General features: G+C 39.7%; 1 pseudogene; it reads left to right on the forward strand.

Annotated features, from left to right (window-relative positions):
• Positions 1–1,302: 1,302 nt before the first annotated feature.
• Positions 1,303–15,718, forward strand: LOC101644400 (annotated as a pseudogene).
• Positions 15,719–16,242: the final 524 nt, after the last annotated feature.

Below are 16,242 nucleotides of genomic sequence, written 5' to 3' on the forward strand. Positions count from 1 at the left end.
GTTAACTCAAATTCACGGTCATCGAGTCGATGCTGACTCATAGCCACTCTCTAGGACCGGGACAGAACTGCTCCCTGTGAGTTTCCAAGCCAGTCTTTCTCCCGCAGTGCAGGAAGTGATTTCAAACTGCCAACCTGGAGGATCAATGCAATGCGTAACCGCTACACCACTGGGTCTACCCATGAATGTTACAACTCTAATACCAAATTAGTTAACTCGGCCCCATCTTTGTCCTGCAGAGCTGCTGGTGATTTCAAACTGCTGAACCTGGAGTTAGCAGCCCAACACAGGACCGCTAAACCACATAGGAAGTTAAACGTTCAGATTACGTACTAATGATCCAGCCATGCCTGTGGCTCCTAATGCACCATCGACACCTAGTGGCAGAAACTTAGCTGGACCTAGTGAACTGGCCCCGCCCTATTCAGCTGCAAAGTCAGATGGTTTGGACAGAGTCCCTGGTTCCCACATTTGAAGAGCCAGAGCAATACCCGCTCTGGCAGTTTCCATTCAGATTGGGTCTGAATGGACAACCCACCAGATATTACTGGGCACATACTCCTTTCTCTACTTCATACTCAAAACTCACTGCCATCTCGTAGCAACCCTGTAGTATAGGCTAGAACTGCCCTGGAGGGTTTCTGGGACTGTTAACTCTTTACAGAAGTAGAAAGCCTCATCTTTCTCCCAAGGAGCCACTGGTGGTTTCAAACTGCTGACTATGGGTTAGCAATCCAACACATAACCACTATGCCACGAGGGCTCCTCTCTGCTTGTGAGCTGTTAAATTAGAAAAATTAAACCCCTTTCTATCAGGATGACCATTATTTTTGTTACCCATAATCCTAATGGGGAACATGTTCAGACTCTGTGGGCCATGCTCCTGACCAAGCACAAGAGGAGGCTTGTATTGGATAACACTCAAGATAAGGCAGCATGTATTCATGAAGAAAACCCCAATGGGATGCCAGCTCCAGCCAAGGAAATCCTTATAACTCAGCCAAATTGAAACTCAAATGATGATGGCCTACTGCAACTGGATCACTACAAATGTGTGTTCTAGAGGGTCTGAGAATGGGGTACCTAAACAAAAGAACCTGAACCTCGTGCTGCACAGTTCAATTCAGCAGAAGCCAACTGAGAATCCTTCTGAATTCCTGAGTGACTAAACCAGGCTTATCATAACTATACAGACCTGGACCCTGGGGACTCAGCTAATGCCCAAATGGTTAGCATGACGTTTTCTCCCAAAGCATCTCTGGTATTAGGAAGAAGTTACAGTAACTCGTCAGGGCAGGTGGCATGAAGCCATCCCGGCTGACACCGTTGCCTTCAAGGTATTCCAAAACCAAGAGTACAAGTAGCCTCACATCGTTTACTGTCTCCGAGAGACAGCTTGAGGTAATTTTGCGAAGCCCCAGTGAGGAAGCCCCCAAAAGGAAAAAGAACTTAGACAAGATCAATGTACCTATTTCAAAAACTCTGGACCCTGGAAGAATAAATGCCCAAATTGCAAGAGAAGACTGGGGACACCCAGGGGTCAAGCACGATTTGGCATCAACCTCTGCCATCCCCGTTGCCTCGCAAGAGCCCTGAGTAAAATTAGCAATTTGGGTGGGGGGGCAGACTGTGTACTTTTTAGTGGACCATGAGGCCATGTATTCAGGGGTCAGTACATCTTTGACTTCCGTGTCTTCCCATTGAGTGATTGTGACTGAGGTCACAGTGATACTTGAAAACCAGCTCCTCTGGAAACCCCTTGGTGGCTCCCTTGGAAGAAAGAAAATGACACTTTGTTTCTGATATATGCCCACCTTCCCAGGCCTGTACTGGACCTGGATATGCTTTCAAAATGATCTGCTCCAATAACATTTCTTTCTGAACTAAGGGACTATAGATGGAAGTTCCTCAAGAATATGCCTGGCAGTTACAGAGTCAAACTTTGGAAGCTACTCCAGGGTGGCCCAAAAAGATCAGTAATCATGTAAAATGCCTCATTTAGGCCAGTGTAATTCCAGAAAGAGCTAAATGAGCATCTCCCATAGAGGTGAGACTGAAATCTAGGGGCCAACCACCCAGTAGAAGCCAATATTCCCTGAAGAAAGAGGCTCTTGAAGGCATAACGCCCATCATAAAAAAACGAAAGAATATGGATTAATTTGGCATTCCTAGTCTCCTCACAATATCCCCATCATTCTGATCAAGAGACCAAGTACCAGATTCTTCAAGACCTGAGGGCAGTCAAAGAAATAGTCCAATACATCCACCCTACAGTCTCAAATCCTTACATTTTACTTAGTAATCAATCTTCAGAAGCTAAATTGTTTTCTGTCTTGGCTCTCAAAGACCCCTTTTTCTAAAGTTCTTTGGCAGTCCTGTTAAAGAAATATTTGCCTTTGAATGGCAGCACTCCCAAATTTTGGAAAGGAATTAGTATTACTCCAGAGATTTAAAATTTACCCTTTGTTTGGGAGTCTCTTGTGCAAAATATTTTAGACCACTCTTGGAAAAGGGTGAATTTGTAATATGTAGGTGATCTTTTAATCACTAGAAAATGTTACTCAAACTGTCTGACTAAAATTAGACAGACTTTAAATCATTTGGCCCAATATGGCTATTGGGTCTCTAAAACCAAGGCCCCAATTTGCAAATAGTCAGATAAATTTCTTGCCTTCCAAGTACAACCTCGTAGAAGTCAGCTGAAAAGCAGGAAATCAATTATCTTATAAATGCCAATCCCCTAGAATAGACAACTGCAGGGTGTTCTAGGTCTGGCTGATTTCTGCTGGATCTGGTTTCCCAACTTTGGGTTAATAGTTAAACACTTATATGAAGCCCTCAAAAGATCTTAGGGAGATCCTTTATAGTGGATAGTGGACTGCAATAAGACCTTTAAGACTAAGGCCTACCAAATCTGCTTAAACATTAATACAAGTTGGGACCAAGCCACAGCCTATGGCCTATTTATCCCATAGGACCTAACTGTAGCAGGCTGCCCCGCACCCTTGCCTTCTGGCTGTAGCAACGACTTGTGAACTGTTGCACGAAGCTGAGAAATTCACCCTGGGTCAGCCTTTAATTGTTCATCAAGTCATCTGCCTGCTATTACAGGAAGCAGGCCTCTAGCTCAGGGCTAGTTGGCTGGGCCATTACCAGGCTGTTGTATTGGACAATCCTAATATTGCCTTGAGAATTGTAGGAAGACTAAACCTAGCTACCCTCCTCCTTGATGTAGCTACTGGAGAACAGAACTACGACTGCAAAGAAATGATTAACCAAATATTTTCCAGTTAGCCTGACCTGTTTGACAAAGCATGCTACCCAGTAGACTGGACATTTTTTGAGAATGGAAGTAGTTACATGGAAAAATGTGTTAGGAACACGTAGTGTACAGTAGTGTACTTAGAAGGCCCAGTGGAGTCTGTAGCACCCTGCCCCTACCCCTTGCCCCCACGCCTACACGCTGGGAACTTCAGCACAAATGTCTGAATTGATTCCACCAACGAGAGCAAAATAGATGTCAACAGGAAAGATTATGAATGTATTATGGGCATGAAATTCTCTGTCTTTTATAAAAATGATTTGTTTATTTAGCATGCTCATGGGACCATATGGAGAGGGCTCCTGCAGGCTAATAATAAAAGCACTATGTATACTCAAGAAATCCTATGGCTATTGGACATGATTCCGCTTCCCCAGAGGGTGGCAGTAATGCACTGCCCTGGCCACCAGAAAGAGGTGGACAATTTCTCCATTGGCAATCATTTAGATCAGTGGTTCTCAACCTTCCTAAGGCCACGACCCTATAATACAGTTCCTCCTGTTGTGGTGAGCCCCCGACCATAAAATTATTTTCGTTGCTACTTAATAACTGTAATTTTGCTGTTGTTATGACTCGTCATGTAAATATCTGATATGCAGGATGTATTTTCATTATTATAAATTGAACATAATTAAAGCATAGTGATTGATCACAATTTCAATATGTAATTATATATTGTGAAGTATTTACTTCTAATTACTAATAAATGAAATTTTGTCTTGAAGCATGGTGTAGCATGGGTAACAGTCTTCACGCGGGGTACTTGTATGTGGGCGTATCTGCATGTGGGTGGACCTGCCTGGAGATGGATAGAAGAGCAGTGTCTCAGTTCCTCAGACCATTGGAAATATGTGTTTTCCCATAGTCTTAGGCCACCCCTGTGAAAGGGTCATTTGACCCCCCAAAGGGATTGTGACCCACAGGCTGAGAACCGCTGGTTTGGATGATCAGGAAGCCTGAAAAGTGGTAAAAGCTGAGTGGTAGCCCCTTTGTTCTTGCATTGGACTTGAGTAACAACCCCGTTATGAGTCAGAGGACTTGGTTTGGACTGAGGGAAAAGGATTCAGGAAAGGGGTTAAAGGATAGATAATGAATGAAAATAGAATGGTTCTGTCCTTAAGACTCTCCTTAAATGAGTCCATGAGATGATCCACTGCAGAAAAGAGGCCCTAACTGAGTTTGTTAGGCCTTGGCTCAAGAGCAAGGGACTTAAAAATAATCCAGGATCTTAGTTCCTGATTAACCTGCCTTAAAAATAACCCCAAAACTGATCGAGGGAAAAAGTAAACAACCCTTCAAGGATTAGGAAATCAACTTCAGGCAGATGCCCCTGAGCTGGAGTCTCAAGTATCTGCTGCCTTGGGTGGACATCTTTTCTGGCTGGGTAGAGACTTTCCCCACCCCAGAAAGAGCAAATTTCAGAAGTGGTAAAAATCCTGGTAAGAGACATTATTCCTAGGTATGGACTTCCAAAAAGCATCCAAAGTTACAATAGAGCATGATTCATTCCCGATGTTGCCCAGCAAGTCATCAAACACCTAAAAATAAAATGGAGAATTGCATTCAACTTTGACACCTCAATCTTTGGGGAAAGTGGAGAAAATCGATCACATCTTAAAGAAACAAATAGCCAAGCTTTGTCAGGAAACACAGCTACGTTGGGATTAGGTTGCCCTATGCCTTGTTCCAAATTCGGGAGCCCGAAGAAGCAAGCTCAAATTAAGTCCAAGTGAAATTGTATATAGGAAGCCCTTGCAAGCATCTTCCCGCAGTCTTGTGCCTGACATCAGTCTAGATTTAAAGTGCAGCAGTGTGCGCACTTCCTGTATACGGATAGCCTTGCTATCAGACAGGGATTATTGTCGATTTGATGATGGTAGATGGGACTGTTAGGTAGCAAGATAGAGGGTTGTTCCTCTCCATGCTTAGCGGCCCGCTACAGGAAGTTGGACGCTGATAAAGGCTACAGGGTATGCACCAATCCAGGCCCTGAGCCAGGGGGAGCAGTACACCTAGGTGGGTGATACATCCGAATTGGCCCAATCTAGGCCAGGTGGGCTTAATTCAGCCAATGGGGTCAAGCAATACCTTCGACCACACCTCCCAGCCGCAGGTCCCAAAAGGAGACAACCACAACCGCCCTCCTTTTCAGCCGCTCCTCTGCGGTTCTGCTAGGCAAGGCTGCGGTTCGCCTAGGTCGCCCCGTCTCTCTCTCTCTCTCTCTGGCCTCAGGCCGCCATGTGGGTGTACCGTGCCATGGGGGTGCTTGTATTCAGTTACTGTAATGCCTGAAGCTTCTTCTATCCTTTATAAAACCAACTAGGATCCCAAACCAGGCTTGAATTTCTTTCTCTTGCAAAGCCAAGGACCAAGGTATTTCTCACCCAAGGAATCTAATAGAACTATTGTGTAATATGATACCTGGTCATTGATGCCCCTCTTAACCTATTCTGTATTTATTTTGGATTTAAATATTATTTGCTAGTTTCTTGCCAGAGGTTTTATGGCTGGTTTATTAAGGTCTTGTGCATTATTTTACACCATTAACCTAATATTCTTAATATTTGTTTTACATCAGACTTTCATGAAAATTGGGGTCACCTACACAGATCATTGCCCCTAAGTGTCCTTTTCAGAGTCTCAGAAAAATCTGGTGCCTAAAAGTAATTTTGCTTGGTTGGTTGGTTTTGCACAATGTTTCAGAGAAACCAGTAGGGCCATTTTGCTCTGAGCATGAAAGAATTCAGACTGTTTAAGAAAATAGACAAAAGTATTTTTTTTAAATCAGACAGGTTAAGTTTAGTACATATTAGTAATCATTGTAATTGATCATCAGCAGTGTTATATAAAATGCCTGTCTAATAGTTGCACTCAAAGTGTTGAACATGCGCACACGTGCACGTTATGCAGATATACAGAGAATTATGTGTTTTGAAACTAAGTTCTCAGAGGAGATGACCTCATCTTTCGTCAGTTTTTCAGGAAACCAATTGTTTCCTCCAATATGGCCTGGCTCTGCAAGCAGTTACCTGAATTTGAAATCCCAGAAGTCAAATATAAGAATACACGCTTATTATAGTGATCAAAGAATTTCTGTGTAAATTCACAATCAGAGGATTGGAAAATATGTGAGGTTATCCAAAAATATCTAAGAACACTTAGCCTAACTAAAATGTTTAATAAGCTTCGATTCTGGGGGGAGGGTTTTTTTTTTTGTTTTTTACAAAGTGACTCTTGAGTATAGGTGACTGAATAAGGGAAAGACAGTTTGCTCTTGTGATGAACATTTAGCATATTGTCAATAGACTTTTAACTGGGGGGCTCTTAAACTATATTATCTTGCTAATCATGTAACTTCAACTTAGTTCATTCTTCTACGTTGGTGATCCAGGTGGTCTCATGCTTCAGGCTTCATGGATTTTAGGTTATTTTGTAAAATGTCAGAGGAGTTTTTGTAAATGAGAGAGACTTTTTATCTCTCTGGCTGTCCAATTTCATCCCCCAAATACTAAATATTGGAGGAGATGGCCATAAAAATGTCTTATTTGGACCCCATTGGTATAGACCAAATTTTGTTCTTGCCAATCCTGAACTGGAAAATGTTCAAACTTAGACATATTTGTTTAAGATTAAAGGAATTGAAACACTTGTTTGGACTTGAAAATGAGATGCCCTTAGTGGGTAGAAAGAGAGGAGAGCATTCCCAAGGTCGTGGATATTGAGGACGTTGGATTTTGTTCAAATTTTTAATGCTTTTGATGTTGTCATACATTGGCCACTTGGGTTTACAGCAGGGTAAAAATTTTTACACAGACATTGATATATATTTGCTATCTGTTTTTATATTCATTGCTTTTGTCTTATATGCCTTAAGTCCCATAGAATAACAGAGTTCCCCTTAGTGAATTAACATCAAAATTATTGCTTTGTTCCTAACCTTCACTATTGTTAAAATAGCTTTGCTTTTATAATATGTTTAATTAATTGTACAGGTGCACTTTTCTATATGTTTTAGCCAAAAAGCTTTCCTTCATATTTCTTCATTACTGTTAGCTAGATTAATGATGATATTATTATTAGAATCATCAAATACTAAATGAAGACTGCTTGAAAGGTAATTTCTCAAGAAGGACTTCAAAAATTCTGTGGGGGTTTTCGATTATCTTTAATTCTATTATTATTTAATAGAATTCTATTATTCTTTTATTAACTTTAATATCTTCTGATATATAGATACTTTTGATGGACAGACTTGAATTCCCATCTTAAGGCATATGGCAAATATTTCTTACAATGTGGCCCTGCTCTCCTAAGTTTCTCATGAGACAGTTACTGAAGACAGAGATGTGGGAATAATTTTTTAGAGCAGTTAATGTCAGATTAATCCAAAGAGGTTGGAGATTAATGATGTCACAAATGTCCAACTCTTCCAAGGTGCTATTCAGTTTCATTTCCCCCCAAATCTTCCCTGGAGTATATTCTTGCATGTTCCTGGATTCTCTGATTCACTGCAGCATCTCTCAGAGACTCATAAAACGGAATCATCTCCTGGGGTGGTAGATGCAATTTAATCCAAAATCCGAAGGTCAGGCAGGGGTGAACCAAAAGCAGAGTCCAGAGCCAGAAACAAAAAATGTCCAAAAGCCACAGAACAGCTTCTTGATTTTACCAATGCTCAGTCAGGAAACAGAAGTCTGACTTTCCAGGTGAAGGGATACAACCAATATTTTACGCCTCACCAAAAATGATATCTTAAGTCACACCCTCTACCAAGGTAAAAATCAAAGATAGCACCAAAGGAACAAAGAATGTAGCTCTGTTCACACAGTCCATTAAAGGTCTTTTTTCCCCATTAAAGGTCATAAACATATTGTCAAGGAAACGAAGAGCTTGGCCTCCACCCTCCACCAAGATCAAGTCTCAATATCAGCCCACTCGTGTCCATCAGCATAGAAGAGAATACTCTCCAAAACAGGACCACATATTTATAAAGTCCAGAAACATAACATATCATATAAGCAACCATGGCTAGAAAGACCATATTGAAGGACCGTAATTCAAGGGAGCTATATTAAAGTATGGCAAAGGAATCAGATGGTACCTAGATATCAAAAACACAGTGTTTGGAGCCTTATAGGCTTGCCCTTAATCAAGAAACCATCTAAAGTGTACATCAGCAAATCTGTGCACAAGGAAGTACATCAACGTAAGTCTGCATGATCTAAGGATTTAAAATATAATCCGTGATCAGAGGAGGAGATGTATTAGAGCTTAAATTCTAAAGCACTTGACTTACAGAAGGTTGTGGTATACAATCAGAACTCTTGACTTCATTGTGATTCCTTTTTCTTTCTTTGAATGGATTTTTCAAAAATTTGAGTGTGTGTGTGTGTGTGTGTGTGTGTGTGTGTGTGTGTGATTCTTGACACTAGTTCAGACTCCATTGAGTTCTCACAATTAACCAGCAAATGTGCTTGAAAGTAAAGTACAACTTCTCTCTGAGCAGTCCAGGAAGGTATGGTCTTGACTTCAGGGAATATGTCTGGGTATGTCCTTAATGGTTTACAGATGCATGCCATCACATAGTTAGGTTGTGTAGTATTAAATTAAAATGGCATGGGGGAGTGGGGTGCCAGCCCCACCCACTACTATACTTCTCGGATTCAGTAATACTACTTCTGGGTTCAGTAATGCACAATTGTATGGTTGAGATATATAAGTATTATATTAAAGTCATCGAGAGCATGAGAGATATTACAACAATACAGTCAGACATATTACATGTTAGCATTGCTCACCTCAGCCCAGCTTAGTGGTCCACGTGGAGAGAGGGGGAAGGGAAGGAGGGTAAGGGAACAAGGGAGAGAGGAGAAGGGAGTGAGCAGCAAGGAGCTGAGTCAGAGAGAGAGATCTATATTGCTGACTCACACCTATATACCTTTTGGGGGCATGCAAGCCCACTAATTACAGGTAGAGACATATGTCACAGGGAGGAGTTGCACTATAGGTTACACAGCAATGAGAGGGTGGTCTCTGGGTCTCCATAGGAACCATTATCAGTAGGGTGCAAACCCCTCCTACAGGAGCCTGTCCATTGTCCCCAGAGGCAGGGAGCAGGCCCACCCCTGCTGTGGGATGAGACAGCAGTCTGGCAACTGATTGCCCTCAAGGGAGGGAATGCCTGCTCATCTGATCTCCCCCCACAAGGTTGTAAATATCCTGGAATCAATCCGGGAAGTCTTTTTATAGTCTGAAATTGTGTATGAATCCCAATCATGGTCCTTTTCCTGCTTCTGTAGTCCTGCCTGCAAAAGTGATGAACTGACCTGTCAATCATGCTTTCATGATGGTTTCCTTTTTTCCCATCATCTATAATTAGCCCTATGACTGTTAATTGTTTGGACATTTTGTCCTCATACTGATAGTTTCCTTCATTCAGATAGTTTTCTTTGTCTTGTCTTTTTTCCTGCTTAATAATGGTGTCTAAATAAATAGAAATAAAAAGAAAAACAGCTCAATTAGAAGTGAGCACATAATTTAATATATATTTCTTCATAGAAGATATACGAATGTCTGATAATCAAATGAAAAGATGCTCAACATCATTATCCATCATGACATTGCAAACCAAAATCACAGTCAACTACCACTTTACCCTCAGTAGGATGGCTATTATAATATTTATTATTATAATATTTTTAAATAGAGAGTAACAAGTATTGGTAAAGATATAGGGAAAATTAAACTTTCATGCATTGCTGGAAACAGAACAAAACTTTTTATAAATGTGTTTGAGCAGATGAAAGAAAATATTGCATCTACAAATCAAGAATATGATGTTATTTAAAATTTTTAATTTAAAATATACATCCTAAAATTGTAAAAGCAAGTAAAAGGAAACCAATTCCAGTTTCTCTCTTTTCATTAATATTGTATTGGCGGATATACTCTAGTGCTTTTTAAACTTAAGTGTGCATGAACATCCCTTAGAAATTGTAGGTTTGACATGGTAGAACACACTGCCAATTATCTATTTTTCACTCTGAAATTCCATTAAGTTAGAAGTAAGGAATTCAAAATAAACACAGTTTTTATTGTGGCAAAAGCCAAGACAAACCAAGAAAAAGAAAAGAAGAAAGCTAATGTCAGGGCAGGAATTACTATTACTATATAGCTCTATAAAAATTATAATTACTGTCTTCCAAAAAGCTAGGTTGAAAGTGAAAAAAGGTATGAGAACTGCAAAGGTTGGAAACAAAGGAAGGAATAGTAGTTGGAAAATATAGACTTGGTGACAGAAATGAAGCTGGAGATTGCATGATAGACTTTTACAAGACCAATAACTTATTCATAGCAAAGACCTTTATTCAACAACAGAAAGGCAACTATTTACATGGACTTCTCCCGATGGAAGGCACAAAAATCAAATTGACTATATCATTGGGAGAAACAATGGAGAAGCACAATACCAGCAGCTAACACCAGGCCAGGGGCTGACTGTGGAATAGACCATCAACTACTCATATATAAGTTCAGGTTGAAGATGAAGAAAATGAAAATAAGTCCACAAGAGGCAACATATGACCTTGAGTACACAACACCTGAATGTAAAAAACAGTTCAGGAGCAGATTTGACTTATTGAACACCTATAACCAAAGACCTGATGAGCTGTGGGAGGACATCAAGAATACCTACCATACATGAAGAAAGCAAAAGGTCATTTTAAAAAAAAGGAAAGAAAAGACCAACATGGATGACAGAACAGACTCTGAAACTTGCTGTTAATCATTAGTAATTAAAACAAATGGAAGAAATGATGACATCAAATAGCTTAATAGAAAATATCAAAGGGCAGCTGAAGAAGACAAATTCAACATCATAATGAAATGTGCAAAGACCTAGAATTAGAAAACCAAAAGGGAAGGACATACTCAACATATTTTAACTGAAAGAACTAAAGAAAAAATCCCAGCCTTGTATTGCAAATTTCAAAGATTCTCTGGACAAAATATTGAATGATGCAGTAAGCATCCAAATGAGATGGAAAGAACATACAGAATAATTGTACCAAAAAGAGCTCGTCACCATCCAACTATTTCAGGAAATAGCCTATGAGCAAAAGCCAATGGTACTGAAGAACAAAGTTCAAGGTGAAGTAATAGCATTAGCCAAAAATGAGGCTCCAGGGACTGATGGACCATCAATGGAAATGTTTCAACAAGCTGATGAAGTACTGAAGGCACTCCCTTGACTTGAAGAGATACATTATTGTGCCCATTCCAAAGAAAGGTGACCCAACAGACTGCTCAAACTTTAGAACAAAATCATTGATATCACATGTAAGTAAAATTTTGCTGAAAATCATCTAACAACAATTTCAGCAGCATTGATAGGGAGATACTAGAGCCTCAGACCAGATTTAGGAGAGGACTTGAAATATGTATGTCATTGGTGATGTCAGATGGATCTTGGCTCAAAGAAGAGAATACAAGAAAGAAGTTTACCTGTGTTTTATTGACTACATCGAAAGCCTTTGACTGTTTGGATCAAACCATGGATAACAATGAGAAGAATAAGAATTCCAGAACACTTCATTGTGTTCATGTGGAAATTGTACATGGATCAAAAAGCAGTTATTCAAATGGAACCAGGGAATCCTGTATGGTATACAATCAAGAAAGGTGTGCATCAGGGTTGTGTCCTCTCACCACACTTGTTCAATTTATATGGTGAGAAAATAATAAGAGAAAATAGCTTATATGAAGAAGAATGGAGCATCAGAATGGGAGGAAAGCTTATTAACAACCTGCGACATGCAGATGACACAGCCTTGCTTGCTGAACGTGAGGAGGACTTGAAGTATTTGCTAATGAAGATCAAGGGTTACAGTCTTCAGTATGGATTATGATTAAATGTAATGAAGACCAAAATCCTCACAACTGGACCAATAGGTAACATCAAATAAATGGAGAAAAAGCTGAAATTGTCAAGTATTTCATCTTGCTTGAGTCCACAATAAATGCTCCTGGAAGCATCAGTCAAGAGATTAAAAGATGAATTACATTAGGTAAATGTGCTGCACAACAACTCCATAGAATATTGAAAAGCAAGGATGTTACTTTGAGGATTAAGGTTCTCCTGGTCCAAGCTATGGTATTTTCAATGATGTCATATGCATGTGAAAATTAAACACTGAATAAAGAAGATGGAAGAAGAATCGATGCATTTGGATTGTGGTGATTGAGAAGCTATTGAAGGTACCATGGGCTGCTAAAAGGACAAACTGGTCTGTCTTGGAAGAAGTACAGCCAGTGGGCTCCTTTGTCTTAGATATTTTGTTCTACATACTTTGGACATGTTGTCAGGACATGTCCCTAGAGAAGGGTATCATATTTGGTAAAAGTAGAAGCACAGTCAAGGAGAGGAAGCCCCTCAGAGAGATAGATTGGCACAGTGGCTACAACAATAAGCTCAAACAAAGAAACAATTGTTGGTGCAAGGCTGGGCAGTTTTTCATTCTCTTGTCTGTATGGTAGCTATGGATAAGAACCAACTCGGGGAGGGGGGAGCGGGGAGGGAGGGGAAAAATGAGGACCTAATGTCGGGGGTTTAAGTGGAGAGAAAATGTTTTGAGAAACGATGTACAAATGCGCTTTACACAATTGATGTGTGTATGGATTAGGATAACAGTTGTATGAGCCCCTAATAAAATGTTTTTAAAAAAAAGAAGAAGAAAATACATACACACACACAAAAAAAAGAACCAACTCGATGGAAGTAAACTACAATGTGCACATATCTTACTGGAATACTTCTGTACAGTTATTTCAGCTTCCTCTACTTGAATAAGTCAGTCACCATTTTCTATCTTCCAAGTGCTTGTTGACAGGTCTCATTCATTCTTTAGGTCCATTTGAAGAGTTCACAGAATTGTTTCAATGTAAACTGATTGAGCACAGAGGCAAGCAGTTCCACAGTATATAGAAATTTGGAGGGGACTGGTTTGCTTGATTTATTGAAAAAATAATGTTTTAAACTCTTATCTGAGGAAGTATAAAATTATCTATCAACATATGGGAACAGTTAAGGTGAACAGAAGTGCTGTTTCCAAACTAATTACCAACACCCTGTGGAAAGGTAAGAGGCCTAGGATAAGCAAAACACTTGTCAAAAAAAAAAAAAAGAGTAGGTCTTGAACTACCCAAGTCCAAAACCTATTAGCCACAGTAGTCAATATAAGCAAACAAACATGGTATTGGTATAATGAGAAACTGAATGTGATAGTTACATAATCTGGTGTCAGTTTGAGAGGATTATGAGGGAAGGGATGGAGTCTGGCCTGTCAACCAAGATATAACCAATGAGGCCTCTGTGTGGGCGTGGCTTTCTCCTGAGAATTCTGGGAACTCCGGTATTTTCTCCTTGGAGGTGGGAGACACCTCTCTCTCTGTTCACTCCATGGGAGACATTGCAGCTGACAAGACACATGGAACTACTCTAGTTCCCTGATCTGGGGAAGCCACATGGACCTAACCTGATGCAGCCAGAATCCTGGACCTGGAGAAGCCACATGGAGACCCCTGCCAGCGCTGAGATGCTTACACCACCACTAAATCCAAAGACTTTCTACCCACTGGCCTGTGATCCTCCTACATTTGGTGTCATTACATGTGTTTCGTGAGTCTAAAGAGGACTTTATAAATCGGCATCGGATGTATGGGCTTGGACTGAACTGGGTTGGGTTTCTTAATGTACAATTACCCTTCATAGAAAACTCTCCCTTGTATACCTATGAGTGTCCATGAATTTGTTTCTCTAGTCTACCCAGACTAACACAACGAAGATGGGGTTCCAGGATGGAAACCAAGAAATAAAAGCAGCCAACTACAAGCAACTGATTTTCAACAAAGGACCAAAAAACATTAAATGGAAAAGGGATACCCTATTCAAATGGTGCTGAAAAAAATTGTATCTCTTTCTTCAGAAGATTGAAACAGGATCCATACCTCAAACCATGGCTAAAAAAAAAAAAACTCATGATAGAGACCTAAATGCAAGCAAGCTCCAGGGCAATCAGTATCATCAATGAGAATGTTGGCAAAAACAAGGGGCCCATTGTAGGGCATATATGGACTGCCAGATATAATAAAGGAAGCACACTCAGTGAAAGACAACATAGATGACTGGGACCTATTAAAAACCGAACAATTACACACATCAAAAGACTTCATCAAAAGAATGGAATGAACTGAGAAGAATATTTTAGCAATGATATAATGGACAAGATACTAATTACTAAAGGCTGTCGAATTCTGTAATACCTCAATAAGAAAAAAAACCCACACACAATCCAATTAAGAAGTAGGCAATTTGAGAAATGATGTACAAATGCGCTTTACACAATTGATGTGTGTATGGATTGGGATAACAGTTGTATGAGCCCCTAATAAAATGTTAAAAAAAAAAGAAGTAGGCAAATAGACAATTCACAAAATGAGACACCTGAATGGCTAGCAAATACTTGAGGAAATGCTCATGATTACTAGCCATCCATAGATGCAAATAGAGCAAACTGATGAGATATCATCTTACACCCATAATGATAACCAAACTATTTTTTAAAAGAAAAGAAAGAACGAACCAGAAAGCAAAAAATGCTGCAGAGTGTGTAGAGAGAATGGAACTCTACAGTGAACTGGCTCCTAGCATCTGGCTGGACTTCACAGGTTTACATTGTAACAGGTTTTCATTGGAGTATATCAGGAGGATTGGTCATCTCTGAGTGTGAAGAAGTCATATGGAAGCATCTCCTCATTGATGGGGATGGTGCTAGGGATGAACAAAGAATTAATCTTCTCCTGAAAAGCTTCATTAAATGGTACAACTCTGTATATCAGGAGTTACTCAATACCAATGTAAGGTGAGTATGCTGTCACAATGTGAATTTTCAATGGGCAAAACCTTGCTGATATATGATACGAATCATGAATCTCAGAGAAATGAAAAATTGTGAAAGAATAACAAAGACACATAATGTAACAATGCTGGAGCCCAGGAAAAAAAATTGTGGAGTGCAAAAAGCAAATTCTTCAAGCAAAACGAATATGAAAACATCACCAAGAGTATGATGCTTTAGCAAGTCATCCAGCATCATCCAAACAGGCATGAAACATTAAAGGAACTATGGACTCTGGCAAGAAGTATTTTAAAAAAATATGGAAGGTAGCTGGAGGTGGAAACAATTCCAAGTCCTCCTTAGTATTATCTATGAACTCCAGCAAACACTGGGAAATGATTAAAAATTAAAAATTCTCAGAAGTAGAAGTTTAAGAAACAAGCATGGAAACATCGCAAGCCATAAACAAGCTAATCTCGCACCATCTCAAGAATATTGAATTAACTACATGATCTTAGTGTATTTAGAAACACTTGTGTGTGTTTTTGAGATACTTAAATTTTCTGTATTGAAATGCTTTGCTTTTAAAATTGATGCACATTTTATTTGTATTTCTACACACAGCACAAAATGACTTCAGCATAGACTTTCTTTTACCCGAATTTGTTTTCAGTCCCAAAATGTTTAATAAAGTGTTTTCAGACAGAGGGAAAAATAATCAAGAACTCAGTTGTGCTTTGAAAGAACATGCTGTCAAGAGAAATAAAAAATGAGAAATAATACAACTTTGAACAGCAATACACGAGGCAAGCACCAAGGTATTCGATCCAGACATTTTGAAAGAACAAAACAATGACATATAAATATTGGAATCAAAAATCAGTGACCCTGGAGATCCCCTTGCAGAGGGCTTTAGGGGAGGAGATGAGCCAGTCAGGGTGCAATTTAGCAACGATGAAAAATACAACTTTCCTCTAGTTCCTAAATGTTTCCTCCCCGCTCCCACTACCATGACTCGAATTC

Source organism: Echinops telfairi, unplaced genomic scaffold, assembly GCF_000313985.2.
Source record: "Echinops telfairi isolate 266 unplaced genomic scaffold, ASM31398v2 ScPeMD7_42;HRSCAF=159, whole genome shotgun sequence".
NCBI classification, from domain to species: Eukaryota; Metazoa; Chordata; class Mammalia; order Afrosoricida; family Tenrecidae; genus Echinops; species Echinops telfairi.